Raw genomic sequence first — 27,499 nt, 5'->3', positions numbered from 1 at the left:
GGGAATTGAAGTACCCACAGCCGAGGGATGCCAAAGGCCTTTCAAAGCTCAGGTTAAACCAGTTTCCGGCTGAGCACCGAGAAACAAAAAGAGGGGAAAACCTTTTTAACATGTGAGGGCTTAAATGGTGGCTGTCTAGGATGATGGGAGAAGAAGAAAAGTAAGAAACGAGAGAGGAAGAGAAGAGAAAAGAAGAGGGTGAAGAGGAGGAAAGAGAAGGAATGGATTAATACTCTGACTCGGCCCTGACAAGCACACCCCAAGGCTAAATGAAATTTTGAGCAATGCTTATCCTGTGTTTCCTTTGGCTTGCCTAAGTTATCGTCTATACTAATGTTCCTCATAAAACAGAAGCCAAGTACCAAGCGGGAAGGAGAAACAGACCCGTTCCATTTTAATGACTCACACCAATTCCTAGAGATTTCAGCCAACTGCGATACCCCAGACCAGCCTGGAACGCCGCGGAAGGCCGATGCTGCCACTCTCAGGGTAAACAAGTTTGCATTCAGAGGAGGATAACAGATTTTTCTTTTCCCAGGGTTCGACCTTTGGAGATTCCCCTTCCCCCATTTCTAAAATGGACGTTTAAGGTCCTAAATCACACACTAGACATCGCACACTGGGTTTTCCTGTTGCTGTTTTTGTTTCCTCTAAGAAAAGTAGCTAGGGGCCAGGACTCACTGCGACCCCGCTATGACTCCCCAGGAGTTTTTGGTGACTGTCCACTGCGGGGTGACTTACTGTATTTCAGTTGTAAGCTTAGAGATCTAAAAACCACATGGGATTTTTTTTTTTTTTTTTTTTTTTTTTTTTTTTTTTTTTTTTTTTTTTTTTTTTTTTTTTACCACTAACTGGAAAGTCCTGTGGTGGCTTTGAACTCAGCAACATCAAGCCTCCTGTTTAAGAACGAACGGTGCGTGTATGTGTGTGGGGGTGTCATAAAGCTGGGCTTTGTTTTGTTGACTCCTTGGTCTGTTCATGCAGAGGCCAGTCTCCTCTATCCTCAGGGGATGAGAATTATATGAGATGTGTTTAGGAATCACTGACTTCATGCCTCTGGAAGATGAACTCAATTCTATAGCTTCTCTCTCCTCCCCGAGATGTCAGAGAATGGAACTGGACTTTCCGACTGTCCAATAACATGGCCAGTTCTTCTGGCATCCCTCTTCCTCACCTGAAAGTTAATAGAAGTCCTGCTGGTAGTCACTGCCTTATTGGGAGTTCGAGTCCCAGCAAAAGACTGTTCTGACACTCAGGAAATTCCAGATTCCTCAGTGTATGTCAGGAATGTGAACTCAAATGTGTTCTTCATTATGTTACAAAGTGTTTCAATCAAGCTATATACTTAAATCAAGTTAAGTTGGTGGTTGCCTTAATAAGTAGCAAACCCCTGTGGAAGGCGATTCTATGACATTTACCAAAAATAGAAGACTTTTTGAATTCTGTATCACTGACCTGTCAATTTCACCTCAGGAATTTTTCCTACATTGTCTATATGTAAGGTCAGTCATCAGAATATCAAAAAGTGAGAGAAATCTTACACATCAATAGAAGACTGGTTCAAAATTATAATATTTCCAGTTGGGCATGGTAGTGCATGCCTTTTAATCCCAGCACTCGAAAAGCAGAGGCAGGTGGATCTCTGTGAGTTCAAAGCTAGTCTGGTCTACACAGTGAGTTCTGTGATAGCCAGGGCTATTTAGAAAGACCCTGTCTCAAAAAAAAGGAGGAGTAGGGGAACAGAGAGATTGTTCAGCTGTTAAAGGCTAGGCTGGAAACAAAAACCTAAAGAAATTATAGCAGTTCCATAGGAGGGAATAATATGCAGCTTTAAAAATATATGGTGATTTCTATGATTTGTCGAAAATTATCTAAAATGATGCACAGTGGGCCAGAGAGATGGTTTAGCAGCTAACAGTGTGAGACGGACAAGCCCGGCGACCTGAGCTCCTGTCCTGTAGGACAGAACTGACTCCATCCACAAAGTTGTTCTCTGACCTCTACATGGAAGCCATGGGGTGAAAACGACTCCGGGTGCCAGCTGGAGCTTTGGATTTGGGAGCTTACAGGTAGCCAGCATTGTGCTGTCTTAAGTCCCGCAGTAACTGCGACACGTGCACACGTGTGGCTGGGGACGATGCTGGCTGGTGCAGTTCTCTGGAGCTGAGAGAAATGGAGGGTCCGCGGTGGAGTGAAACCCCACAGTCGTTCCAAACTCTTAGCTTCCTGATAAGGTGAGCTGTGATTCTCAGGAAGAAGCTGACAATTTCGTTAGATCTTAACCAAGTCTTCATTCCAGGAATGACTACAGCAGTGAGCAGCAGGCTGCCAAGGCTCCACAGGGCCCACTAGGGGGCAGTGTGCTCTCGTTTCTGAAGAAAAATGAAATCCTACAATCCATGGCTGCTTAAATATTGTTGTCGATCTTCCTTTGGTTTTGTTTATTTCATTTTTAAATACATTTAAATTAAAAGACAATAATTTCATCTTTCTTGTTATTCCTTCAGATTCTTTCTTTACTCCTTCTCATGTACCCCTCCTGCACTCTCAAATGTATATATAAAAACATATATATACACACAAATATAATATATATACACAAATAGTATAATATACACACAATATATAGTACATGTTATGTAATATATTATAATTATACATTACTATGTAATATAATTATACATTGATATGTAATAGAAAATATGATATATTATATATAATATTAACATAATATATAATGTACATAATAATGTAAATATGTACATTATATATGTACAAATATATAAGTACCCCATGAGATTTTACACCTTCTCTACTCATCTGCCTATTGATATTGCTGTTGTTCAGATCTTGTTTGTGCAGCCATTTACAGGCGGGGCTGTTTCATAGCAGACTTCCTGGTATTATCTGTGTTCCCTGAGCCATACATGCAGGAGCAGTTGTATAGATGTACCCATTGGGGTTTCATCCCCACAATTGGTTGAAATTTTCTTTGTGTCTAGTTGTGGTTTTTCTGTGATGGTCTCCATTTACTGTAAAGAGAAGCTTATTTAGTGAGGGATGGTAGCTACCCTTGTCTATGGGTGTAAGACCAAGGTTAAAAACGTGGTAAGGGATTAAGCTAGCCTAGCAGAGTTGTAGTCATAGAGTCTCTTCTAAGATCCATGACCTCCTAGTCCCAGCCATAGGTTACCATCAACAAGTGAGTCTCACTGCGACTTTCAGGATAGCCTGCACGCTGGTCACGATTGTGCTTCCTAAGTGTGACAGCTGGGTAGGAGTGTTAATTGCCACTTTCTCTTGGCCACTTACACAGTACTTCCTGTTACCATGGAAGCTAGACTGCAGGAAGGAGGTTTACCTTCAACCTCCAAGAGGTGTCCAAGGACAACAAACGACAGTAGCCTTATTGTCTGGGGACTCACATGGATACTCCGACCAACATCTTAAAAGAAGGCTTTTTCATTTGGCACTTGGGTTTTTCTTAGTCTATGGTTCTTGTGGGGAACACTGTAAGCTCAAGTGACATAATTTCATTTACAATCTATATCTATACCCATGTCTATATCAATATCTGTCAATATCTATATCATCTATATAGTCTATATCATCTATTGCTATCTATATAGTGTATATATTTACATAAACAAAATATATAAAAATTTTGAGGCTTTATCCAATCATGGAACTTGATGGTTTTTGTTTTTTGTTTTGTTTTTTGTTTTTAGTATAGAATAAAGTTTATTCAGGGCATGGGGAGGGGAGTTAAGAGAGTAGTAGAGACAGAGAAGGGCAGAGAGAGAGAGAAAGAGAGAGAATATGGAGGTCGGCCATGAGCATGTGGAGAAGGGGAGGGGTTGGGGGAAGAGAAGAGGGGACAAAGGGATCAAGAGAGCAAGAGCAAGAGATCAAGCGACATTGGTGTTATTTGTCCCCCTACCTCCTGCTTGTGTGTTGCACTCTCTCCTCCCTTCCCAGCTGGAACCCTTCCACTTTCTCTGCTTCTGCCTTCATCTCACCAGTATTCTGCTCTTTCTCTCTCAAGCCCCCCACTGCCATTGTCCGTTTGTACTTTCCTAATTTCTGCAGTTATTCCAGGTTATATATTCGTATGTGAAGACTTGTAGCTAGAAACCACAGAACAGAGAAAAGGCCACCGTACGTTGTCTTTCTGGATCTGAGTTACTTCACTCGATATAATCTTTCCTATGACTATATATTTATATATATACCTGAAATTTCATGTTTTAAGGAAAGTTTTAAGGCTGTAATGCATATATGCCATGTTTTCATTATCATTCATCATTTGAAAAGCATTTAGGATGTTTCCATCTCCTAGCTATTGAGGATGGGGTGGCAATGTAAGTGCTGAGCACAGATTTTAGAAATGCAGAGATGAGTCGACATACATAATCTAATGAATATAATAAACCACATTAATGGACTTAAGGCAGAAACTACATAACCATCTCAATAGATGCAGACAAGGCCTTTAACAAAATCCAACATGTCATTGTGATAAAAGTCCTGGAGAGTGTAGGATGGGAGAGAACACACGTCAACAAGATGAAGGCTTATGTAACAAACCCACAGCCAATATCATCCTAAACAGAAAAAAGATTGAAGCAATCCCATTGAAAGAACGAGATGGTGATGCCCACTATCCTCACTTCTTTTCAACAGAGTTCTAGAACTTTCCAGATCAACAAGGCAAGAGAAGAAAATTAATGGGATGCAATGTTGTGGACTTGGTTTATTGCTTATATCACGTTAACTGAGTTCCCAAATTACACAGAAAGACACCCTGGATCTCTGTCCCCACTTGGCTCTAGTTGCCAAATAAAGTTGCTGGCAGCCAATGGCTGAGCAGGGAGACAGAAGCGGGACTTTAGATTTCCCCGGCAAGGGAACCCAGAGAAGAAGAAGGATTTAGAATCGCCATACCAAGGAAGCAGGAGGATCAGGTCTGAGATCTGCAGGAGAGAAAGCACACAGCCATGTAAGAATCGGGGAAGAGCAGCCCCTCCCCTGTTTGGGTCTGGAGTAGCAAAGATGGAATATAGATTTTAGTAAGCAATAATTCAGGAGTATCAGAGGGGAGGCGTTAGCAATGTGGAAGTTTGAGAGTGGACCAGCCATTGAGCTGCTTAGGTCATAATACAAATAAGGTGATTTTGTGTGTGTGTGTGTGTGTGTGTGTGTGTTTCATTTGAGAATCCACAGCATTGAGGCGGTAGTGAGAAGAGTGCACGCAGCTGCTGGTGGGGAGTTTAGAATGGGTTAGCTACTTACCACTACAATGCAAATAGGAAAAGAAGAACTTGAATTATCCCTATTTGCAGAAAGTATGCTTTTATACATAAGCAATCCCAAAATCCCAACAGAAAACTTCTAGAAACTGTCAACACATTCAGCAAAGTGACAGGGTAGAGAATCTACTTACAAAATCAGCGTCCTTTCTATACACCACCAACAAGCATACTGAGAAGGAAATTGTGAATACACTCCCATCTGCAATATCAGCAAAAACAAAGTGTCGCGGGGGCATGGGGGGGGGGGAAATCTAACTACGGAAGTAGAATGAAGCTTCAAATCTGTGAAGAAAGAGACTGGGGAAGCTACCAGAAAATGGAAAGACATCTCGTGTTCATGGATAAGTAGAAGATTTTGAAAATGACTGGCCAAAAGCGATTTACAGATTCAATGCAATGCCAATCAAAATACCTACAACATTCTTCACACACACACACACACACAAAACCAAAAACAGAAAAGACACCAGATAGCCAAAGAAATTCTGTGCAAAAAGAGTAATACTGGAGAGCCATTCTAGACTTTATGATATGTTACAGAGCCACATCATCTAAAAAAAAAAAAAAAAAAAAAAAAAAAAAAAAAAAAAAAAAAAGACATTGCTGTAAAGCAAACATGTAGATCAATGGAACAAAATCAAAAACCCAAACATGAGTACACTAATTCAGCCATTTAATGTTTAACAAAGAGGTCAAATCATACACTGGAGAAATACAGAATCTTCCACAAATGGCGATGTGAAAACTATATGCCCACATGCAGAAGAATGAAACTGAATCAGTGTCTATCATCAGGCACAGAAATTTGCTTCAAGCAGATCAAAGTCATCAATTTAGATTTGAAGTTTTAAAACTGCTAGAAGAAAACATCGGCAAGATATAGGTATAGGTGCAGGAGAGAACTTCCTGAGGACTCCACTTACCCAGGAGTTCAGGCTAACAGTTGATAAATGGGACTGTAATATGGCACCAGGACTTGGAAGGCCCCCCAGACCTTAGCACAACTGACTCCACAATAGAAATATCATTCAGGCCATAAAACTCAGCCCATAGACAGCACAACCTGCCAAAAGTAAAACAAAGACCTAGTCCATTAAAGTCCATAGTTCTGGGAAAGTCTTTAAATGTACTAAACTCACTTTTTGGCTTCTGTTGTTCCATGTCTGGCTAACTGTCTTGTTAACTGGAATACGTCAACCCAGAATATAGTTCCTGTGCTTAAAAGTTCACCCCGAGAAAAGCTTGGTGCTACACTGGGATCCTGAACACCCAGTGTGGTTGCCAGCTGGCTAATAAAGACTTTCTATCAGCTTAAATCTGTCTGAGCAGTCTTCTCTGGTGAATACCTTACAACAGAGACTTCATAAAACTGAAGTCTTCTGTATCGCTAAGGAAACAACTGACTAAACGTTGAAGAAACCCGCAGAGTTACAGAGACTCTTTGCCAATTATATATCCGACAAAGGATTAATATCCAGAACCTGAGAACTCAAGAAACAAAGAGTCAAGAAAACACATGACCAAACTTAAGAATGAGCTAGGGATTTATTTAAACAATTAAAAAATAAAATAGGGTAAGAAACACCTCAAAAAGTTTTCATCACCCTTGGCTAATAGGGAAATGCAAGTTAAAACAACTCTGAAATTTCATCTCATCTTAGTCAGAATGGCTAAGACCAGCTACACAATTGGCAACAAAAGCCGCTGATGTTGTAGGGAAAGAGGAATACTCTTTCCCTGTTGGTGGGAAGGCAAGCTGGTGTAGCCACTCTGGAAGTCTACTGACTTTTGAGGGTCCTCAAAAAACTAAGACTAAATCTAACAGATGACCTGGCTATTCCACCCCATAGCACTCTACAGGATGGCCAAGGATGACCTCCCATCATCATTGATTATAATACACTGAAGCTTTAATTTCTAAATAAGTCTTCCTCATTGGGAAATAAATCTAAAAGTGTTGCCTTCTTAAATGTCTCAGTATCGGAAATTGAATCTTAGAAAATAGAAATGTTAATGAGATGATAATAAACTAGAAGTATCTGCTTACTTCTGATATATATTGGTTTTTTTTGAGACAAGGTTTCTCTGTGTAGCCCTGGTTGTTCTGGAACTTACTCCAAAGACAAAGCTGGCTTTGAACTCACAGAGATTGCCTGGCCCTGCCTCCTGAGTGCTGGGATTAAAGGCATGCACCACTAGCTGGCTAGTTCTGTTTTGTTTTCTTTTTTGTTTGTTTGTTTTCTTGTGTTTTTTTTTAAGTCAAGAAAATGTGCAGAAAGCAGCTAAAGCCTGTTTTTCATTGTGAGTACATTGTCTCGTCTTTTTAAGGTGACAGAGCCAGTTCTTACTGGTTAGCCCGATTCAGGTCTGTGAGTCCTGGAGGTTTTTGGATACAGGTCGTGACTATGGTTACTGCACTCAAGCAAGTAGGAGACTTAGTTCAAGCATTTAATGCGATATTTTTTTGTTCAGAGTTTGTTTCTAGGAAGACTAAATTACTGAGAGCAGTAAAAAGGAGAACTGTCTTACATAAGCACAATATGCACGATAATTAGCCAATCTGCTCTCAGTGCTGTTAGCTCTAAGAGACTGCTTCATAAACCCAGGCAAATGGAACTGTAAATCACTTAAAGGTTATGAGGATGGGAGATTCCTTGAGCCTGAAAACAAAGGCATCAAAATGTCTGTAATGAGGGTCACAGTTTTCTGTGGTCCACAGAGGCACTGACAGACTCTCAACAACAGTAAGCCAGTCAACAAGTACAGGGTTACATTTCATCATACTTCTTTTGTCAGAGAAGAGAAAAAGCATTATTAACAGCATTCGGTAATTTCTCTTACATGGCAAAGGCACTAGTGAACTTTGAGCACAGATTCATGTATGATCTGACCTAAAGGCTGCTCTGTTTACTCATCAGAGAGCTCTGCGGCCCTTCCTCCAGCCTCAGAGACTCTGCCTCCCCTAAGGCATCATGATTTCCAGGATTCTCTTCTTTCTGTGGTTCTGGGCCAGAGATGCTGGCAAGAATCCTGGAATCAGATGTGATGAAAAATATTCAGAACTGTTGATACACAAGAGAGTCCCCATATTTGATCAAATCAAAACAGCTATAGCTTTTGCGAAGAAGACTGTGGACTTGACTCTCAGACACACTAGCTTCATTGGTGCATATGTCACTACAGGCAGCTTTAGCTCTTATGAAAGAATACAGAATGAGTGCAGTTGATCATCCCAGGACGTCCAATGGCTTGTTGTGAGTATTAAAGAAGCTATTATTATTTGGATACTGTTGGCTCAAAGCTCATTGTAAAAAGCTACTATGACAGGGCCCTTATTTCAGAATGCCTCTAGGGGGTATCTTTATCCACCTGGATTTACAACTTTGATTTTAATAGAAGACTGAGATACATAGTTACAGGAAAGGAGAGAGGGGACAAAAATGAAGTGCCCTGCTAGGCAGGCCAGAGAGACCTATTTAAATTAGCATTCTGAAGATTGTCATTCAAAGATGGGAAGCAAGGAACCTTGTATAGTTTCTACCTCTTCTGTATGTAAAATCCTAAAGCATTAAAACCAACCAAGCAAACAGAATATTTAGTGGGGCCAGGTCTTAAGAAGGTTTGGGGCTCAAAGTCAGTACCTTCTTGGTCCTTCAAGATCCCAAGCCAAGAATATAAATAGCACTGGTGGTATTTCTTATCCCATATGTTCCCAGCTAAACAGAAATCCTCTTTGGAGAAACCAACAAGAACCCAGGCTTCAAAGCATTCCCACAAGTAATGTCTTCCCCTGGAACACAGTCATAACCGGGGTAGACTCACCGTGAAAATACCATCACCCTTGAGGACTGACTAATCACATTAAGAAATAGAGGACACTGATAACAAAGCCACTTTATCAGGTAACAGAGCAGCTACAGTCCCAGGAGACCTTGGCTTGTCCATACTCTTTAGGAGATGGGGGAGGGGGGAGAGGAAATAGGAAATGAGAACAGACTGGCCTGCAAGAATGAATGACCTGAAGGATTAGCAGATGGATAGATGTAGAAGGGAAGGAAGCTGGGTGGAGATGTAGATCATGGAGAGTCTGAGCTCTGACTCACCTCTCCCCACGGCCTCTGTAATAGGTCTGCTTCTCTTCACTGGTCTTCCTTGGCTAATCACATTATTATGATGCTATCTAGGGCTGGAGCGGTGGTTCTCAACCTTCCTAATGCTGCAACCCTTTTATATAGTTCTTCGTGCTGTGGTGACCCCCAAGCGTAAAGGTATTTTTGTTGTTACTTCACAACTGTAATTTTGCTACCTTTACGAATCAAAAGGTAAATATTTGATTTGTAGAATATCTGATAGGAAACCCCCAAAGCAGTCTCCACCCACAGGTTGAGAACCAGTGGTCTAGAGGCAGCTTGCCAGCCTGGTGTGGAGACTTCTCATGTGAACTTCTGAACAAACAATGGAGATATTGAGCTGTTTTATTTCTAGTGAGTCTGATTGTATCCAGCTTGAAATCTTCCACAGAACAGACTTAATAAAACTATAGCTACCAACTCCTTTGCTCCAGCCATTGGAGACCCAAGCATTGGCCCACAGGAGGGAAGGGAGAGAAGTTATTGTTCTTATGGGAGAGGGCTGATATGGACCTCCAGGCTGGCCTGGAGTCATCATTATCTCAAGTCAGCCTTCTCTCCATGCTGTTCTCCTGGTGTTCCTACTGAGCGCACTGCAGCACCCTAGCTGCAGGCCTAGTAACCCTGTTGCTAAGACCATATTATCTCTACACATTTCACCCAGTCCACACATCAGTATATAAGCCTCCCTGGAGTGATCCTAATTTGGGGGTGCTGATGGTTTCCCAGTGGAACCTTTGACTGAAACATTTCCCAGCTTCCCTGGGACCTCATGGAGACCATTGGCGAGGTGGGACTCCCGTTCTGTTGCCACAGAACTCTCTTGCAATGCTCTGTGTCCACCAGGGGTTAATAGAAACAGCAGCAAAGGAAATGCAAGAAGAAAATCCTGCTGCTGCAAGGCTTTCCTGCAACTGACAGAGATGGGGCATCCTACAGCCATACTGCAAATGTTGTCCGAGGGCTCCATTGCTCTTAAGGTCTTGGGTTAATTCTCCTTAAAATCAATTCTTATCTCTGCCTTTCTCACAGAGTTGCCTTCATGAATCAATGTTCCTTGAGACCTAGGAAGCAAATCCCTGAGCCAGAGGGGACCACGTCAGGTCTCTATATTAAAAATCACCGTTTCAACAACCCCAATGTGCTCTGTCCTTATCTCGGAGGAAGCCTGCTATCTTAGTCACAGATGCATGACTCAAAGAAATGTTACCTTTTACTTCAATGTCTGTTTTTGTCCTGGTACCATCCCAAACCATTCTTCTTTGCTGGATACTTTTCTTGACACCCACAACTGCTGAAAACCAGACCTGTCCAAATTGTGAGCAAACTGAATCTGTTCCCTCACTGGAACCAGTCAGGTGCCTGATAGGTTGGTACCACCAGCCACCGGAGCTGCCTGAGGTACATCTTATCTCTTTCCCCATTCCTGTCTATAGGGCTCTGACTTTCTTAGCTGTCTGGCCAGAATAGACTCAGAAACCATTCTATCTCAGACCCTTATTGGAGCCTAAGTACCCAAGGCACACAATGCTGGTCAGCGAAGATGGCCTAGGTGCAGCAATAAAGGTGGCAACTGGAACCAGAGCCTCTGACCTTGGCTTGCAGCGGCATGCTAGAGGAAGGCCAAGCTGGGTCAGAGAATTGAGGATTGGGTTCACCTTTACCACCAGCACCAGCAGCAAGACCTACAGACCTCACCACCACTATGACTTCCTCTATCTCTCTGTCCTTGCCTGATGAGGAGGCCAGAAACTTAGTGGTAGTGGAAGATCCAAGAGGAAAATGAGGAGAAGAGTGAAGCACTTTCAGGGTGGTAGCAGGGGGATACTTTGTAAAACCCTAAAGGTTACCCAAGATAAACATTTCTGCAAAATTGTATTCAGTTTTATTTTCAAATAATTTCCCTTGCAACAACAGCAGTGGAAGGCTTTTTTTGTTTGTTTGTTTGCTTGCTTTTGTTTTCTTTTGGTTTTTTTTGTGGGTTTTTTTTTTTTGGTTTTTTGTTTGTTTGTTTGTTTTGGGGGTGGGGGGTTGAGGCAGGGTTTCTCTGTGTAGCCCTGGCTGTCCTGGAACTCACTCTGAAGACCAGGCTGGCCTCGAACTCAGAAATCCGCCTGCCTCTGCCTCCCAAGTGCTGGGATTAAAGGTGTGTGCCACCACTGCCCGGCTATTTTTTTTTTTTAAACAATTTAACAATGTTAGGAAAGACTGTAGTTGCCTGTATACTTGTTTGGAATTTTTGTGTCTCCTGTGAAATCTCAAAATGGAGAATCCCATCAGTTTCTCTGAGACACACTCTGGAGATCATCTGGAGAGTTCTCAGGCATCAACCAGACTGGGGAGAAAGCCCAGAACTGCTTTCTTAGATGCTCCCCACACGATCAGAAATGTAGTTAGGATGAAGAACTGCTATAGTAGCTTCACCTCCCGGCACATTTGGTAGATTAGGAAGATGGAGAAGCCAGACATGTTTCCATAAGAGTGCTGTGCAGGCTGGCCTTACAGCAAATTTGAAGGAACTGTAGCTAGCATGACAAATATGGTTCTGGCAGGCCTTGCCCTTCTCCCTCATTCCCTCTGCCTTGCTAAAAACTGTTAGGCTACATTCCTAAAGCTAGCCCTTAGGTCTATTCCCTTATCCGTCCACTTCCTCCTTTTGAGGCTAGCTGTCAAGGTCTAGTTATCAAAGTCTCCACAATGAAGGAAAATGTAGTGTTCAGATGGGAGAGAATGAGAAGCAGAACAGCTTGAACATCATGAAGAGAGATGGACATCGAGATTCCAGGGCAGAGAGGAAGAGCCTGTTGTGAGTGGCCAGCCCTGGCACCCGGGTGACAGTGAGGTCCCACTTCAAGCTGCCACTGAGGGCCAAGTCTGAGCCTGGGGTTAAACACCAACAGATCTATGTCAATGTCTCATATGACCATTAGAGAACATGAGGACATCCCTGGTTGGGGCAGCAGCCGGGGACCATGTGGATGTCCAGGGACTGTGCAGAACTAGCTCTGTGCAATCTTCGGAAAGTGAAGAAATATTTTAAGACGCAAAAGTTGTCAAAGGCACAGACTTCCGCTTCCGATTGAGTACTTTTTATGCTGCTCACCCACCCCTGGGCTTTAGTGACTCACAAAGGGTAAGAGGTGTGTGAAGTTCAAAGTGTTAGAGCACCGGTAAAAATGCTCACTAAGAAAAAACTCCTTCCGGTCAAGAGAACAGAATCTCTGGCCTGGCGGAGATCTAACGTGCTAGTTGGGCCAGGCAGTTACCCAGGGCAAGATACCACCCCTAGGAAAGTAGGCTCACCTTAAGCCATGTTAAAGAGACAGGCATGATAATTGTTCCCTTAACAAGATACTGTAATTTTCTTTTCTATGATCCCCAACCCCAGTCCCTAGTAGCCACCATGAGCTTTGGCGGGAGAGGTACAATGTAGCCATTTTCTTCCCCTTCCCTCCTCCCTCCTTCCTCCTCCCTCGCTTCCCCCTCCTCCCTCCAGAACCTACCCAATGCATTTCCTGATACTTTGGGCGTCCTTTCTCTTTCTCTAAAGCTTCCCTCGTTACCATGTGGCTACTTTTTTTTAAATCATGTGTCTAATTTCCATGCCAGCTTACATTGAAATCCATTCTCTTAGTAATAAGGCTAATAATAATTATAATATATAATATTATATATATGATATATAATATATTATATATCATATATATAAAGATATATATGATATATATAATAATATATAAGACTAATAATAATAAGACTAAGATTCCTGAGAGAGAATCCCAACCCCTGTATCCAGTGTTCAGTTAAGACTTTAGCCTGCTTCTTCTCTCCATAACTTTCAGCGCCTCTAGTGGGGAAAAGGTCCTAGGAAATTGAAACAGCCTGCTCGCCCCCTAGTGGTGATCACGTAGAAGACCATCTGTAAAGACTAGCTGGAAATTATCGCCGGAGTTTCTCAACCTTCACCTTTAGTTTGGTGTTCTAAAAAAGTTTGAATACACACACACACACACACACACACACACACACACACACACACACACACACACACGAAGCTGTGTGTTTGGGAATAGGCTTGTCGCCACTCTAATGGTGGCAAATTTTCTGTTACTGTTCCACAGTCCAAGAGACACGAGTTCTTTTCTTTCCCTAGATTTCCCACCCATGATGCTAGCACACCTGGGAAAACTGGGGCTCTGTAAGTCTCCAGCATTGTAATCCTTCGGAGCAAATATTCAAAGAAAATTCTATAGTAGTAATCTAACAGCCTGCTATGGTTCCCGAGTTTAATCAAGCTTACTTACAGAAAGTTCTTTTAGTTTCTGTGTTTCATTGCCGTTGATTGTGATGGTGGTGACATAGCATCTTAAACAATGATTGATGGTTGGTTTCTTCACTCTGCTGCCACACAAGAACACTGTTGCCAGGAAAAACATCACTCACCCCTGGCAGCTTTTTTGAATCTACCACCTATCACCTATAATCTGCTGATAAAACAAAGAGACATCCTGACGTCTTTTCAAAGATAGGTGTGGGGGCAACTGAGGAGCAAAGCGCACAGCATCCACGGAGAGGTGGAGTAGTCATTGCCCGGTAACAGTGCTATTCTTTGGTGACGACATTTTCCTTTGTGTTTTGTTTTGCAAGTTGCAAAACTGTCTTCAAACTGCAGTCACATTTTGAGACCCAATAACATGGTTCACGAAGTAATTTGTAGTTACAGGGTCTTTTACAAAATGATAATATTTAAGATTATCTTGTAATTAGGGCAAAGGAAAATAGTGCTCATTCTACGAGCTGAGGATGGGCTATGAGTCTGGGTTCTAATTAACTCAGCGGTTGATTCGTTGTTGTTACTGTTGCTTGGCTAAGTGATCATGACAACCTGTATCCCAAGCTGGCCTGCTAAAATGTATGCCTGTTTAATGGATTCTCTTCGTCTCCGCACAGCTGGGAGAGAACATGTTTTTTCTCCCCCCCAATAAATGTGTGCAGCACTGCCCTGGAATTATGCAAGTTTTCACAGATAAAAGCAACCAGCCAGGCATTTTGAACAAGTACAGAACAAGTACAAATAGCAGTGAGGCTTAAGAGAGAGCGCGCTATTTTCAGTGCTAGGTAACAATAGGCGCATTAAGAGCCCTGGCGAGCTAGAAGCTGAATGGGCGGGGCGAGACCTCTCGCTCCACACTGTGCCTTCTGTTTGTGGAGTTAAGGCTTCAGCTGAAATGCTAATAGCAGGAAAAAAAGCTGCTTGAGAACCTGCAGGTTTCTCCCTGTTCCAGGCGTCCAGAGATTAAAACGAGTTATGAATTCCCTTCCTGGTAAAGCTGCAGAGCGGCAGAGCCCTATGAAAGGAGCCCAAAGAGGTATGGTGAGGAGAGAGAGAGAGAGAGAGAGAGAGAGAGAGAGAGAGAGAGAGAGAGAGAGAGAGAGAGAGAGAGAGAGAGAGACAGAGAGACAGAGAGAGAGAGACAGAGAGACGAGAGAGAGAGAGAGAGAGAGAGAGAGAGAGAGAGAGGAGAATGCATGACATTTGAAACCTCAAAGCCCACACTCAGTAGCATACTTCCTCCAGCAAATTCACACCTCTTAAACCTACTCAGTGTCACAAACTGGGGACCAAGTATTCAGAAACCTGACACTATGGAGACATCTTATTTAAGCCACCACAGACTGGTAATTGCTGCTTAGTGCTTCATGTAGGGTTGGGTTCTCTTGGGCTCTCCCCATCCACGATGAAATACAGATAAATGAATAGTGTCATATTCTCTGTCTCTCTCTCTCTCTCTCTCTCTCTCTCTCTCTCTCTCTCTCTCTCTCAATTAATTGTATGCTGCAGTCAGTAAGGAGCTTCCCAGATGAAGGCCGAAGGCCGAGGGCAGCATTTATCTGTGAGTATTTAGAAGACTGTTGGATAGCATGACGATTTAGCAAAACAGTAGTAGTAGTTGTCCGAAGCCTTTGAGTTCTGTAGCAGAGGTTTTGGCCAGGTCTACAGGATCACACATAAATGATCATCTGTAGTGTGGTCATCCAATTCAAGCACAAGGGGGGGTTGGTTACCCCCATAAGTCACATACTTCCTCACAGATTACTACTGTAGCTCACAGAATCCATAGCTCTGTAAGCACCAGAGATGAGTTTTCTCCTCCAGGACTCTACTCTACACAGCACCTCTACCGCTATAAAAGATAGCTAGCAGGGAGAAGACTTCCACCTCAGCTTTAGCTTGAGTCTTCCGTGCCCTGTGGTCAGTGTGTGAGATGTCTTTGTCTTTAGCAATAGGCTCTTACCATAAAGTTCTAGTGGATAACCAAGAACATGGTACTGGTTTGTATTATTTGAAGGGTGTCTGGGTTAACAACATGTGGGGAAGTAGTCTACATCTGACTCTAGGATTTTTATTAAGAGTCCATGGCCTCTGGGAGAAGCATTATTCACCTGTAGGGACACTTCTGAAAAAAAAAATAAAACAAAAACAAACAAATTAGATTTATAGATTATATTTTTTGATGGAAACTAGTTTCTATGTGACCTTTCCCTACTTCACACCACCCATCCATCCCTTTTCCTCTCCTCCCCACACGCCTGAGACTTCCCCAGCTTTCCCCCCAATGCACTTTCATGCCCAGTGTTTTCTTCTATCCCCTCTCCCTTGTGCTAATGTCTCCTTCCTGTCTTCTGGCCTGTGCAAGCACTCAGTACTAAGCACACTATTCTAAAATTCATAGCTGAGATCCACATATGAAAGAGAGAGTGTGCCATTTCATTTGTCTTGCTGGACATGGGTTATTCTCGCATACTTTCTAAATCCTTTCCTTTTCCTGAAATTTTCATAATCTAATTCTTCTTTGCCACAGGGTATAATCTTATCCTTTGTGTGTACATCTTCATTATCCATCCCTCACTTGATGGACATGGAGGCTGGTTCTATTTCCTCTTTTGAATAGAGCCACAGTGAATTTAGAAGCATAGGTATCTCTGTTGTAGGGTACTAAATCCTTTGGCTATGTGCCCAGGAATGGTCTAGCTATGTTATATGGAGATTCGACTTTTAGCTATTTTACTTTTGAGAACCCCCGCACTCATTTCCATGATGGATACAATAGTTTCTACTCCCACCAACAGTGAAAAAAAAAGTTTCTTTTCCCATCAACCCTATTATTTGTAATCATTTGATTCCTGAGATGAAATCTCTGTCTTAATTTGAATTTCCCTGATAGCTGAACACACTTTAGAAAATTTATTAGTTGTTTGTATTTCTCCTTTTGAGAACTCCCTCCCTATTCAGTTCTGCCAACTGCTTCTCAATTTGGTTGCTTGCATTCTTGATGTTTCATTTTTTAAAACCCTTTATGTATACTAAACACTCAGTCAGATATATAGCTGAAAAAGCTTTTAATCCCCATTCTGTAGGTTACCTCTTCACTGAAATATCAGTTTCCTTCACATCACAGAAGCCACTTAATTTTCTGGGACCCCACTTGCTAATTGTTGTTCTTATCCCCTGAACAGCAGGAATCCTTTTCAGAGAGTCTGTACCCAAGTCTAAATCTTACAGTGTACTCCCAACATTCCTCTAAAAGTTTCAGAGTTTTTGGGCCTAACATTAAGGTGTGTGATCTACTTGCAATTGAATTTTCATTCAAGATGAGAGATACAGATTCAAGTTTCCTTCTTTTATTGGTAAATATACAGTTTTTCCAACACAACTGTAACAAGGAATTTTTGAAGGCTTTGATTCCCAGTGGGATCCTGTGAAGCTTCTTGTGGGGATGGAGATGAGTCTCAGAAGGCTTTGGGAGGGATTGACTTTCTCTTGAAGAACTTGACCTTATAAGAACCAAGGATATGGTGAAGTTTCAGGAAGCAACAGGGCGAGAGCTGGCAGAGGCATCAGGTTGCTAACTCGTCTGGCTTTGTGTGGAGTGTTAGTCACTGCACATACAGAAACCCTTTTACATTTGCAACATTTCATGATTCCATATGTCAGAGTTGAAGAAGTTGTGCTGAGAGACAGATTGATGCAGGGTGACTGAGACCAGAGAGGAGGAACCTCTGGAGGAGGACACAGCTTTCACAAGGCTAGTCACACTGCAGCTTTCCTGCTGAGGTTCATACTGTGAACTCTGCACCAGACCACAGATTTTTTTTTTTTTTTTAGACCAGTTTATCATTGTGGGAAAGGGTGACCAGAGGGTAGGGGGCAGGGAGAGTAAAGTGAATAAGTAAAAAAATTAAATTAAAAAAATTAGACATTTCACTTCCATTAGTGGTGATATTTACAGTGTGATCTCACACAGGTGACTCAAATTGTAGAGTCAATACATGTCTTTATCTACCTCCCAAATAATAGAAAAACCATTATAACACTCTAAGCCAACAATTACTGTCACATTCTAAATCTCTCTCATTCTATCACCACAGATTAGTCCTTCCTACTAGGTTATCTCATATAACCAATCCTGTTTATAATTACGTACATTGTGCTTTTTATTACCTATTTATTTTAGATTCTGTGTTGTGTGTGTGTTTGTGTGCATGTGCACACCTGCACACGTGTTTTGGACTTTTATAGGCTAGAAACTCAGAAGTTAGTTCTCCTTGCAACCTTGTAGAATTCAGGAATTGAACTCACGTCATTCCACTGTGTATACACACCTTACCAGCAGAGCCATCCTGTTGACTTCCTATCTGTTAAGTGCTTGCTTATTTTGTAGTTTTGAAGCCCACCTTTGTCTTCTAAGCTAGTTTCACTTCTCTTAAATTGCATCCATCTGTAGAGCATGAGGAAGTACACTCCATTATTATTATTTGACAACAGTTTACATGGGCATAAAACTTAAGCCAAGTAACTATCTTTTCTAAGTATCTTGAAAACATTGGCATACTGTCTTCTCAGTCACTGTGTAGAATATCAGTGTCATTGCTCGTTTTGGATACTATTGCTTTTGCTTCTTAAGAGTTTTGTTGTCTGGACTTTGACCTGTGTGCCTACTCATTGACCAATATGAAAAAACGAGACAGTATGTAGTATCACCACCAACCTCCAGACTCTATAGAAATGCTATTAAAGTGAATTAACTGGATTAGCCTCAAGACAAAGAAGTTAAAAGAATAATTTTAAACATGATCAATGAAATCAAGACATGCAGAGGACTTGAGGCCAAGAGGCCATGAACAGGAACCAGAAGGGAGTTACAGAGACTGGGCACAAACTCCTGATTGAAGTCTAAGAACCACAAATGTAGACAGAATGAAATTAGGAAAAACAATTCATGGTTTGAAGAATAAATTCAGCAAACAGATGTCAAGCTGAAATTAAAGTAGGATTGAAAAATTCAACAAAGCAATTAGAAAACTTGGGGGGAAAGCCTTAACAATAAAATAGATCAAGTAGAAAATAGAATATCAGGGCTTGAAAATAAAGCAAAAGAACAAGACCATTCAATCAAAGAACGCAACAAGACTTGAAGGAGACACTAGAGGAGTATGCAAAAACTTTCAGAGACCATGACAGGGCCAAATCTATGAATTACATGTACAGGAGGAGGAGAAGGAGGAAGAGGAGGAGGAGGAGGAGGAGGAGGAGGAGGAGGAGGAGGAGGAGGAGGAGGAGGAGGAGGAGAGGAAGTGGAAGGGGAAGAGGAAGAAGGAGGAGAAGGAGAAGGAAAAGGAGAAGGAGGAGAAGGAGAAGGAGAAGGAGAAGAAGAAGAAGAGGAGGAGGAGGATAAGAGGAGAAGGAGAATGAGGAGAAGGAGAAGGAGGAGGAGGAGGAGGAGGAGGAGGAGGAGGAGGAGGAGGAGGAGGAGGAGGAGGAGAAGGAGAAGGAGAAGGAGAAGGAGAAGGAGAAGGAGAAGGAGAAGGAGAAGGAGAAGGAGAAGTAGAAGGAGAAGTAGTAGTAGAAGGAGAAGTAGAAGAAGAAGAAGAAGAAGAAGAAGAAGAAGAAGAAGAAGAAGAAGAAGAAGAAGAAGAAGAAGAAGAAGAAGAAGAAAGAATCATCCATCATCTCATCATCTCAGGTCAAATGGCACAGATCATTTCCTCAACAAGATCATAGAAGAAAACTTCCACAAATAGAAGAAAGGCAAGTCCATACAGAAACAAGGAGCACACAGAACACCAAATAGACAGGACTGGGAAATAAATGGCCCACAACATGCTATAGTTCAGACATTAGCTACTTAGAACAAAGAAAAGGTATCAAAATCTGCATGAGAAAAACCACAAGCCATGCCAAGGACTTCAACAGCTAAGTTCTCCATGGAAACTTCAAAACCCAGAGAAGCCTAAGAACAATGTGTTTTAAAAGACCACATAATACCAACCTGACTACTTTACCCAAGAAAACTATCAGCCATAATTGAAGGAGAAAGAAAATTTTTCTATAATATGCACAGAATTTATGTCCATCAAACAAGAGAGGAATAAACAGCCAGGAGGCTACAGAAAGAAAAATGAATGTACTTGTAGCTACCAAAATACAAAATAGGACTAAGAATATAGTCAGAAGAAAAGCAGAAGAACAATCACAACAATACACATCTTTGAATAGCATTAACTGTAAATAGCCTCAACTCTATGATTAAAAGACATGAGTTAACTGAATAGATCAAGAAACATCTTTTTGTTCTCTACAAGGTACTTTTACCTTCAAGGATAAGTACCAACTTAGAGTGAAAGGGTGGGAAAAAATATTTCCAACAAATGGGTCCAGGCATTACTACCACTATCCTACTGTCTGACAAAATAGACTTCAAACCAAAGTAAATTAGACGAAATGCAGAAAAGCACTCTATTTTTAACAAGGGAAGAATTAAGCAGGAAGACATGACAATCCTAAACATATATACACCAAGCTCTAAAGCACCCAACTTCATTAAAAAGTTACTATTAGAACTCAAGACACAGGTTAACACTAGTGTGTGTGTGTGTGTGTGTGTGTGTGTGTGTGATGAACTTGAGAGGGAATGGAAGGAGACATAGGAGGAATTAGAGGGGGGAGGAGGGATGGAAATGATGTAAATACAATGTATTCATGCATAAAATTCTCAAGAACTTATTTAAGACCTTTGACTTCTTTTCTGCACTGTGCATACACAGATTTGCTCTTACTTATATTACTTAGCACTTTTAAACTTTCTGATTCTGGTAAGTCAATCTTTTTAAAAAAACTTATAAAGTTTTTAATCGCTTTACCTTCAAATATTGACATCTCATTATATTATCTGTCTGGAGCGTCTATTAGACATCCTTTCCATCTCTTTGTCTCTATGAATAATCTTTTAGCTAGCTAATACTCACTTTGTTCTTTTTTATCTATCTGTTGAGCACCCATGTTTCATTTATCAGCATTGTATTGATTTATCTTCTGCAGTTTTATTTTTCCTAATTTTTACTGTTTCATGTGTTTAATTATTTTAGAATGTTCAGTAGATACCTGACTGACCTGAAATTCCCAGGCATTTATTCATTGTGCCATGCTCATGTTTTTGTGGTGTGTGTGTGTGTGTGTGTGGTGTGTACTGAATATTGCATAGACTTGGATTATAAACCCGTGTCTAAGCCTCTGCCTGTGAGGTTCCTGTGAGTCCTGGATTAAGTTGTGCTCCTTTAGAAAAGATTAACATTGGCTTCTGCTAAACAGCTCAAGGGTAAGAATCCATTAATTCATTAATATGTCAGTTATTCAAACTAGGAGTTTTGAGTTCTGGGAGATAAACCTGAAATCCATGACAAGGAAAGTCATGATTGCGGGTTATGGTGGGAGATGTTTTCCTCCCTTGGAAGCCAAATGAGCTAAGCCAAGTGTCTGCTTCTTCCCTCTCAGTGGATGATTTCTTCAAGGATCTCTCAACCATAAAAAGATAGAATGATTCAAGAGTCCCCTGCAGGAATATTTCTTATGGTACTTGCATATTAAACTTGAAGGTGTGTTTGGCATTCAGCATTTCTAGGTGTTCTATGGTGTGAAATATACTTTTCTATGTTGTTAGAAATGGGTGTTCTATGTATGGTCTTAAGACAAAAACTCTCAAAATTATTTTTGTCTAGGTCAGGGGATTTTATTTTGTGGCACAGTGATCACATTAGCTAGTTAACAAACCAAAGAGAATTAGTTCTGGCTAACATACTACTAACTCACAGATCTTGGTAACAAGGAACTTGGGTGCTTCTAGCACATGGCCAATGCCACTAAAGCAAGAGCTCATCAAGCAGAAAAAGCTACAAACTGAAGCCACCTTGGAGATTCATTCATTCATTCATTCATTCATTCATTCATTCATTCCATTCACCAATTATCTGTATGCTTATAACATGGAAAGTGCTGGGATTAAGTTCCTTCTCATAAATTTCAACTTGGGCAGGAGATAAGGAACTTCAAACAAGTGTTTAAATAACAAAGATGCAGAACCTGATAAAAGATGCAGAGACTGAACCTTGTGGGCAGGAGGGGAAAGAGAATCTTCTCCGTGAAGAGATAAGAATTCAGCTGAGTCCTAAACAACTAGAAAGAGCCAGTCAGGAGAAGAAGCTTGAGGTGGGGAGTAGGGCCTCACAGGCAGGAGAGATAGTCCTGGGAAGAGCAGGCAAGAGGTCCACTCAGGGATACCCTCTGCAGTTTAAGACGGGTGAGTGTAGAGAACCTGAATTATAAGCCAGAACAGGAGCAGGCAGAGTCTTAAAAGCCAGAAACTAATACTGCCTGAGTTGGCCCCACATGGGGCTTGAATCATCTCTTCCTCATTCTCTAATCTGCAACTCCCCAAGCCAGTAATCCCCCTGCCAACTGTCTTATTCAGCCCTGTGTTCGAACAAGCTGTTGTCTACCACATCAAATACCCACAAGGCCCACGCAGGCCACAGGAATGCCTACAACACCTGCTTCTGGGGTATTTTCGACCTCTTTCTCCAAATCCCCAGCCTCTGCAATTAGTGAGTCTATCTAGGCGTTCTTGCATCTGTTGTTTTTATGTGATTCTGTCTGCGCTCACTCAAATAACCACTAACCATGTTTGAGTATGATAATAATGTGCTCTTAAAGCTTTAGAAGGCACATACTTCCTGATATGTGATATAAAATCTCTAGACTTAGTTGTCAAATCCTCATATATTTTTGTAATAGGCAAATTTCTCTAGCTCCATTTCAAGTCAACAAGAAGTATAGATGCATGTAGATATTTACATTCATACGGTAATCGCTAAACAGTCATAACTGTTTAGAATTGTATTGTCTCCCTGACTTATACCACACTTCATTCACCACTGCATGTTCTTTTTTTTTTTTTTATCTTTTTTTATTTTATTGTTTTATTGGATATTTTATTTACATTTCAGATGCCATCCCTTTTCCCCAACTCCCCTCCCTAGAAAACTCCTATCCCATGCCCCCTTTTCCTTTTTGCTTTTATACATTTTTAAAAAAATATTAATCAAAGGCTTTATAAGTTTGGTGATGCTCAATCAGAAGTGTAACCCAATACCCAACCTATATATATCAACTATCTTTGACTGGTGGAGACACATGAACATCTGCCTCCATGTTCCCCCCCTTCTCTCTCTCATCATCTAGCTTCTCCTCTCCTTACTCCTTCTCTTCCTCTCAGTACTCCTTCCCCCTTAGCTGCTCCTACATATCACCCTTCCTGTTAAAATGAAACTTTTCTCTCAAAATACAATTAGAGCATAATTATACCAATTTGTACCAGTGAGGTACAAGATAGTCCTAATACCCAGTCCATCATTTTGTTGACTAACCAGAACCTCTGTCATCTCTCCTAACTAAAACACTTAGTTCTGAACCTGGCTTTTTTCTTGGCTTTAGAATGAATGTCACCACTGCATGTTCTTAATGGTTTGTAAATTATTGATTTGATTTTACTTTGCTTTTATAATTGTCTTCTTAGTAAGAAATATTTCTCCCTTTGTAGAAGATTTGAAAGGTTAGGGGTTACACTTGTACAATCGGGGTTCTGTCTCTGTTGTAGGAGAATATCAGCATTTAATGGAATCTACGTTAGCCCAGAACTTTAAGTCCCTGTCTCCTCTACCTTCTCCATGGTAGGAAGGAGCTCTGTGGTATGACTTCTTTTAAAATGAATATTCACCAAGGTTTATCGCTGAGGTTCAATGTCAATCATAAAAAAGATTCAAATGTTAAACTTAGATATGTGATCTCATTTTCTTTACCCGACTCCTCTGGAGATCACTCTAAAGCTATTCACATATCCCTATTAATTCTCAGATGGAATGCACTTCCGAGACATTAATCATAGGAGATGGAGTTATTTTCATTAATCCTTTATATATAGCTGAAAATAGACTTGAGAGAGAGGCATGTGCTAAAAACATTAAGCTTAGATATGAAGAACATCCAGTGGGAGGGTGATCTAGGCACAGTTAATAGTTTCCAGGGTGCTGTCGTGACTCTGATGCCACACTACAGCATTTCTTTGCAAAATCGGGATTTGTCAAGTGACTTTCTTGAGTGATGGCATCTCATTAGTCCTGATATCCATTTGTCCACCAGGTCCAACTGTCTAAGACACACCAGAAACATGTAAAATCTAGTCTGGAATTGTGAACTTGCTTGACATACCCTCATTCCCTTTGGGTCTTTCTCTCACCAATTCTAGTGTCTCTACGTCATGACTTCTGTGCAGCATGTCCAGCTACAGTCTAGCTGCTTACAGAACAGGACAAGAAAATAAGCAATTATGTATGTCCGGCTTCTAATCATTCTTTGAAAAGCTAAGCTTTGGGAGTAGAGGAAAACTTAAAAAAAAAAAAAAAAAAAAAAAAAAAAAAAAAAGCAGCTCTTCGAAGCAGAATAATGACCAGAAATATAAGGCTTTCTTTATTTTATTAAGTTTTAATTCATCTGGACACAGATCTCAGCAGCCATTATCATGTTTCTATTTGGCTGAGCAAAATTTTAGAAGCAGTGCTTGTGTCTGTCTCGAAGTGTCTGGGCAGAGCAGGATGTGACATAATCCTAGGTTGGTTTCTTGGTAAAAACAGCATCATACTTACAAGTTTTGTCCCTTAGGGAAGAGTTTTCATTCTTTAACGGAAGGAAACTATTAAAGAAATAGGAATGTTATAAACTACTAATATCTAGAGTTTGCTGTGTGCTGAGTGGTATAGCAAGAACTTCCAAATCGTCTTTTCTTACATTTGGTCTTATAAGCACCCAGTAAGCCTGGCCCTTCCATCAGCCCTTTCTACAGTTAAGGATCCAGAAAGGAGAGTAGCTAACTGTCTTATTCAAAGTCAAGATTCGAGGAGGGTGGTTTTGAACCTGGATAGTCTCTCCACAGACTCCGAGTAATGAAGTATCCATAAATCAAACACTGCTCATTCATTGTGGGTAGAACAACCTCCCGGCATGTGCCTTGGACTCAAATGTTAATAATGAATTAAGTTAAAAAGCCTGGAGGAAACACAATGAAAAGCCCAAGATTCTTTATCTGTTTCTTAATGGCCATTTATTTTGTGAGTCAAGATAGTTTTCTACTTTAATTACATACCATTTACTATCCTCCTTCCTGGACCTTGGCCTCTGAGATGTATGTGGAGAAGCCTTGGCCCATGACAGCTCCATATCTTTGTTTACTTGATTCAGGAGCTCTTTCTTCTCCCTTCCCCAACACCAGTCAGTTTTCCCTAAGTGAATCCTCGCTGCTCTCCATGCAGCTGTCCTTGAGCTCTCAGTGTTCTTTCCCTGTTTATATAGTAGACATTGGACGCCAGGAATTATTCTGCAACTTTTATATCTCTCTCTGGTACAAGCTTTGAGGTTACACAGACGAGGGAAGTAAAGACTAGGAGGGGTAATTCAAAGGTTTCAAGGCAGGAGTGTGCCAAGCATGTACCAAGACCCAGAGGGAGGCACTCAGCATCTCTTAGCATCTAAGAGACATTCTTCAGCTCTTGCAGATAAAAAGATGCACCCTGTGAGCACTCTGGGTCAGCCACAGTCTTTCCATCCATCTAAGTTTGTTTTGATGTCTCCACATTCAGCCTTGCCCATTAAGAGTAATTTGTCTTAGTCCATTAGGGATGTTATAACAACATCCTGGCTTATAAATACTATACATTTATTTCCCATAGCTCTGAAGACTGGGAGGACTATGATCAAGGTGCCAAAAGATTTAGTGTTTGGACTCAGCCCCTTTTCTGGCTCATAGCTGTGTCCTCTACCGTGCCCTCCATGGTGAGAGGGGAGAAGTCTCACTGGGGTCTTTCTATGCTCAGAGGGTCCTGTTTCTTAGGCTAATTACTTCCCAAGGGCTCCACCTCTTAACTTGGGGATTAGGACATTAACACTCAAACTTCTGAGAACATGAACTAAAGTGATTTTTTTTTTTTTTTTGAATCCTGTCCCCTTTTCAACAGTGCTTATAAACCAAACTGTGCATAGCTGCCACTTGAGAGAAGAGACACACTGTTCTCTCTCTGATTGATAGAGAATGAGAAGCTGATTGGGATTCAAAAAGAGAATATAACAGAAAAAAAATCAAAAAGTAAAATTGTATGTACAGATGATTAGAGTCAACATTAGTGAGCAGAATTCACATAACAGTCTCATCAAATTAAAAAAAGGACCAAACAGGAACACCTACAAGAGAAGCATACAATTCACTCTCTGCCTTAGTCCCTTGAATTGGGGTCTTTCACTGAATCCAGAACTTGTTTTTCAGTTACTCTGGCAGCCAGAAAGCCCCAGCTCAAAGGGGGAGAAAAAAAATAAAAGTAAGATTACTCATGAGAATGTAAATTATATAATCACTTTGGGAGATTCTCAGTATCTGCTGGATTTGAATCCAAAAGTCTCATGACCCAAGAAGTATAGTTTGAGGTATATTTGTAACACAATCACTTGTGCACGTATGTACCAAAGGAGCATTGGCTTAATGTTCTAGGCAGAATCACAAAGTAAAAATAAAATGTTCATCTGCAGGTTAAAGACACAAATTAACACATGCGATGTCATGGTAAGAAAGATGCTATAAGCTGTGAAAGGAACACTAGTGTATATAACATCATTACCAAATTTTACAAACATATGATTAAGGGAAAATAAGCCACACACAAAAGGACATACTATGTGATTGAATGTATATGAAAGGCTACATAATAAAAATGTTATGGTTTAACTATGAAATGTCCACCCACATGCTTCTATGTTAAATAGTTGATCTTTGCTGAAGACACTATTTAAAGATTTTTCTGGAAACTTCAGGAGATAGAGCATAACTAGAAGAGTAGTAGGGAAGCCTTTGAAGGTTATACCTACCCTCCAGTCCCCTTTCTTTTCCTTCTTATTCACCACGCAACGAGAGCTCTTCTCTATCACATGCTATAGCCATCATGGTTGTGATGGTTTGTATACGCTTGGCCCAGGGAGTGGCACTATTAGGAGGTGTGGCCTTGATGGAGGAGGTGTGCCACTGTGGGTGTGACTTTAGACCCTCATCCTAGCTGCCTGGAAGTCAGTCTTCCACTAGCAGTCTTCAGATGAAGATGCAGAACTCTCAGCTCTGCCTGCACCATGCCTGCCTCGATGCTGCCGTGTTCCTTGATGATAACAGACTGCTGTATGTATGTATGAAGACCCTTTAAAATGACTGGGTCTAGTGTGCCATTAGGTGGCCATTTTAAACCATTATCTAGAGGATACCGAATCCAAACTTCATTGCAGAGATGTATCAATTTGGAAGGCCTCAAAGCAGGCGTTAATTTTAGAGATCTGAGGTTTTTAAGGAGACAACCCAGTGGGGTGTCTGAGGGTGCGGCCGAAGACAATGTAGCGCCCATTGGGTGACAGGGAGGGCTTACCGAGCTAATGTAAAGACAACAAGAAAATCAGGCAACCTAGGAGCCCCGGCAGTGAACTCCTGGAGTTCAGCCAAAAGCAGTTTAACCTGGTACCAGGATTTCCGGCAGCTGCAAGGGCTCAGAGCGGGGAGGGAGACTGTAAACTGCTTTCGAGGGGGGGAGGGGGGGGGCGGGCCATGGCCAATGTCCTAAGTAGTAGTTCAGCTAGGAGGC

General features: G+C 41.3%; 1 protein-coding gene and 1 long non-coding RNA gene across 3 annotated transcripts in view; one reads left to right on the top strand and one right to left on the bottom strand.

The window, feature by feature from the left end:
- Positions 1-14,273, bottom strand: part of Klhl31 (kelch like family member 31) — a 64,719-nt gene extending 50,446 nt beyond the window's left edge. The window contains exon 1 of the mRNA XM_076937920.1: positions 13,747-14,273. The gene's annotated coding sequence lies outside the window, so the exon portion shown is untranslated. The remainder of the gene's footprint in view (positions 1-13,746) is intronic.
- Positions 14,274-14,370: 97 nt separating this feature from the next.
- LOC143443015 (uncharacterized) overlaps positions 14,371-27,499 on the top strand; it is a 51,306-nt gene continuing 38,177 nt past the window's right edge. The window contains exons 1-2 of one of the 2 annotated variants that reach the window (XR_013111676.1): positions 14,371-14,811; positions 15,285-15,336. This is a non-coding gene — a long non-coding RNA (uncharacterized LOC143443015). The remainder of the gene's footprint in view (positions 14,812-15,284; positions 15,337-27,499) is intronic. The other variant, XR_013111677.1, reaches the window with a different exon arrangement.

The sequence above is a fragment of the Arvicanthis niloticus genome, chromosome 7 (assembly GCF_011762505.2).
Source record: "Arvicanthis niloticus isolate mArvNil1 chromosome 7, mArvNil1.pat.X, whole genome shotgun sequence".
Taxonomy (NCBI): Eukaryota; Metazoa; Chordata; class Mammalia; order Rodentia; family Muridae; genus Arvicanthis; species Arvicanthis niloticus.
This window is presented reverse-complemented; position numbering and strand designations above follow the sequence as displayed.